Genomic DNA, 4,669 nt, shown 5'->3' on the forward strand with positions numbered 1-4,669 from the left:
AGCATGGCCGTCTCAACAGCCACGCCGTCAAAGACAGCCGAGTCAGGTCCGGGTGAAGGCAAGGACCCTGAGACAGAAGGTCCGGTCGTAGCGGCAACCGCAGAGGAATGTCCACGGACAGACCCTGAAGGTCTGAGAACCAGTGCCGTCTGGGCCACGCGGGAGATATCAACAGGAGCGTCCCTCCTTCCTGTTTGAATTTCCGGATTACCCATGGAAGAAGGGAGACCGGAGGGAACAGGTATACGAACCGGAACGTCCACCGGACGGACAGAGCATCCACCAGAGACGCCCCTTCGTCTCTTGTGCGAGACCCGTACACCGGCAACTTGTTGTTGTGCCGGGACGCCATGAGGTCGATTTCTGGAAGACCCCACCTGTCCACCAGTAGTTGAAAAACGTCCGGGTGCAGGGACCATTCCCCCGGATGAACGTCCTGGCGACTTAGAAAGTCCGCCTCCCAATTGAGCACTCCCGGGATGAAGACCGCTGATATGGCCGGAAGATTGCGCTCCGCCCAAACCAGGATCCGAGAGACCTCTACGAGAGCCGCCCGACTGCGAGTTCCTCCTTGCCTGTTTATGTAGGCCACGGTGGTAGCGTTGTCCGACTGGACCTGCACCGGGCGACCCTGGAGAAACCGCTGTGCCTGCTGGAGAGCATTGAAGACCGCACGGAGTTCCAAGATATTTATTGGAAGCTCCGCTTCTGTCGGCGTCCACCTGCCCTGGAACAAGTGTGGACCCGAAACTGCTCCCCAGCCCCGAAGACTGGCGTCCGTTGTCAACAGGACCCAATTTGGAACCCAGAACGGACGTCCCTTGTTGAGGTGGGTCGTCTGTAACCACCACGTAAGGGACAGGCGAACCTCCTGGGTGAGCACAATCGTCTGGGACTTCAGAGACTGAGTCAGCCCGTTCCACTTGGACAGGATCAGGTGCTGCAGAGGTCTGGAGTGAAACTGGGCGTATTCCACCATGTCGAACACAGACACCATGGAGCCCAGTAACCTCATCGCCGAGTGTAAGGACACCCGGCGGCTGTGCAGACAACTGCGCACCCTTGACTGTAAAGCAGAGATCTTGTCCTCCGTCACGAAGATCCTTTGCTGTCCCGAGTCCAATAAGGCTCCAAGATGCAGAATCCTCCGAGACGGGATTAGAGTGGACTTCTGCCAGTTGATTAGCCAGCCGTGCCATTGCAGCAGTGCAATGGTCAGGTCCAAGTGGCGTAACAGGAGCTCTGGAGATCCTGCCACCAATAACAGGTCGTCCAAATACGGCAACATGCGGACTCCCTGCAGCCGCAGAGAAGCCGCCATGACCGCCATCACCTTGGTGAAAACACGTGGTGCTGTTGCCAGGCCAAAAGGTAACGCCCGAAACTGGAAGTGGTCGCTGCGGATTGCAAACCGAAGGAACTCTTGATGGCGCCAAAGAATAGGGACATGCAGGTAAGCGTCCTGTATGTCCAATGACACCAAGTAGTCCCCAGGTTCCAGCGCCAGAATGATGGACCGTAGGGTCTCCATCCGAAACTTCGGGACCCGCAAAGACTTGTTGAGTGCTTTGAGGTTGAGAATCGGACGATATGACCCATTGGGTTTCTGTACCAAAAATAGATTTGAATAGAAACCCTGGCCCCTCTGGGAGAATGGAACCGCCACTATAACTCCAGCCTGGAGCATAGTGTGCAATACCTTCCGCAGCTCCGTAGCCTTGTTCCGGTCTGATAAGAGACCCGTGGTGAAGAAGCGAGCCGGGGGTCTGTGCCGGAAGGAGAGGGCGTATCCGTGGGAAACCACCTCCAGCACCCAAGTGTCTGTCGTAGTGGTCGACCAACACTGGGCGAACTGTATCAGGCGGCCTCCCACCCTGGGATCCCCCAAAGGGAGGCCCGGACCGTCAGGCCGCAGGCTTGTCATCTGGCTTGGGGGCCGGACGTCTGGTACTCCATGCCTGCTTCCGGGGCTTGACCGATTTCTTAGGGCCAGCCTGTCGAGGAAACGACTGTGGTTTGGGCCTGCCCTGGGCCCTAGATGACCGAAAGGACGATGGTCCCGAACCAGAAGGAGCAGCGGCCGACGGGAGACAGGCAGATTTGGCTGCCGCCAGCGTGGCCACAACCTTATCCAGATCCGGACCGAAGAGAACTTCTCCGGTAAACGGCAACGCTTCCAGACCTTTCTTGGAATCTGCGTCCGCCTTCCAGGATCGCAGCCACAAGGTGCGACGAGCAGCTACTGCTGCTGAAGAAATTCTAGACACCAGAGTACTAATGTCTAGAGCCGCCTCGTTGATGTAGGTGGCCGAATCACGGAGATTGCCAATCAACTCCGCCTGATCGGCCGGACAGTCGGATTCAAAAGAAGCCTCTAATGAATCCGCCCAGCGCTCCATCGCTCTGGCAACCCAGCAAATGGCCATAGCCGGCCGTGCTGCCCCCCCTGCAAGGGAATAAGCGGACTTCAGGCAGATTTCTACCTTGCGGTCCGTAGCATCCTTAAGGGAGGACATGGATGGCATCGGCAATGTGGCACTACGGACAAGACGGGTCACGTGAGAATCCGCCTGTGGAGGGGATTCCCACTTCGCAAAATAATTATCCGCGAACGGATAAGCCACCGCCAGGCGTCTCTGCGGCTGGTATCTTTTGCCAGGTTGTTTCCACGCCTCCTCTAAATGGTCCACCAACTGACCCAAAAGAGGAAAGACTGTGGCATCGCCCTTCACATCTTTGAAAAAGGCATACTTAGATTTAGCCGCTGGGGGAACTTCGTCCTCAATCACCAAGGCTGTGCGGACCGCCCGAATAAGTCCAGGAATATATACTTTGGACTTAGCATCAGCGTCCTTAGTATGGAGAGGTTCCTGATCGTAAGGATCTAGAATCTCCCCATCATCAGACGTCCCTTCGTCATCCTCATAAGGAGCGGACAGAGACGCCACCGGCCTTTTATGAGACCGCATCAGACTCCCCTTGCAACACATCCGACAAGTGCTGTACAGAACTCGTCAGGGAGTTAACCCACGCTGGCTCCTGAGAACCCGGGAGCGGGGAAATAGGGAGACTGTGGGGTACCACCAATTGTCGTGGGAACCCCTGCATGGGTGACGACACCACAGACTGCTGGGACAAACCCATCGGAGTAAACGCGGGCTGCGGAGCTAACTGGCCCACTAAAGCTGTTAACGCCTGAGCGAAACAAGCCCAGGGCGGCTCCTGTACCGGTGCTGTAACCGTAATAGGCTGCGCCATGGACAAACACTGCCGGCAAAGGCCCTCCGCGCTACCCTCCCCCTCCGCTAACGGTACTTTGCACGTGGTACACTGTAGCCGGAGGGGAAAATCACTTTCAGACATGATGGCACCACGTATGTGACCTCTCTCACCAATTAAGTATTAAATAGGCGAGAGACCACCCTGCAGCACCGCACCGCAAGGGCTTTAGCAGAAAGAACAGGGACAGTAATAAAGCTGACAGTTTAGAGAAGAAAAGATTACAGGCAGCAGCGCTAGCACAGTCACATACAATGCAGAAAAATAACAATTCCTGCACTAACAGCGCTGATCACTCAACTACACAGACACAGGGCCTGGTAGGACACAGCGCTGCATACACAGACCTGACCACAGCGGAGGAGAGGTATGCGGGGGGACCCAGACCACGATGCTTCCTTCCAGCGCTTCCAGCAGCGTTCACCATGCGTTCTGGAGAAGATGGCCGCCGAGGAGCAGAGAGGAGGCTGGCCTGGGGGAGGAGCGCTGCCACAGGACCAGTCGGCAGCATGCAGAGAGAGCTGTGTGCAGCGGGGGAGGCGCCGGCTGTGAGACAGGGAAGGCGCGCTCCCCTGGCATGCATTTAACCCCTGGGACGCCGCAGCGCTACCGCTCTGCTGCGGTCCGCTGTCCCAGGGGGTAGTGGAAGCGCAGGTTGGTCGCCTGGCTCCACGCTGCAGCCAGTCCCCAGGGAGCCCCCTGCCTGGGGACTTAGGACCATGTGATCAGCGGGACCCCGCTGCTTACCTCTGTCCCCCTTGAATCCGGCCATGGTCCGGAGCATCTGGGGTCACCGCTAGCCGTGACCCCAGACGCCCACCAGCATCCCCGGATCAGTACCGGCGTTCTGGTACCGGCGGGGTGTAGGGAAGACAGCATGGACGTCAGGACTGACTGTCCATGCTGTTCATCCAGTTGTGCAGCCACAGCTGCATGAAGAATAAGCTTCAGGGGCTCTTCTAGCCCCCACTCCAACAGGTGCACCCGACTCCGGCCGGGCACCAAACTAAACTGAGGTGCCTTGGCTCGGGGGCGGGGTATAGGAGGGGGACCTAGTGCATCCTGGGAGGCTGAAAGCTTAACTCTTTGGTGCCCTGCGACTGACGTCACACCTATACCCCAAGGTATCCTGTGGATACCCTATGGACCCTGAAGTAGAAAGAAGAGCCTGGGACTGCCTAACCAGTGTCTCTGGAAATGTGCACCAAACAAAAAAACTGAATGTCTGTGGCTGGGTATATAGGGAGGATAAGTAAATAAGTAAAGTGTGTGGCTGGAAAATGCCATAAAATGAGGGCAGGGTATGTCAATATGTATTCGAATTATAATCTAAAAGACTGTTCCCAAAAGCAGGTTTACAATGGAAAATAAAGCAAAAAGACACTTTTTT

This window comes from Taudactylus pleione, unplaced genomic scaffold (genome assembly GCF_031769625.1).
Source record: "Taudactylus pleione unplaced genomic scaffold, aTauple2 ptg000085l, whole genome shotgun sequence".
In the NCBI taxonomy this organism is placed as follows: domain Eukaryota; kingdom Metazoa; phylum Chordata; class Amphibia; order Anura; family Myobatrachidae; genus Taudactylus; species Taudactylus pleione.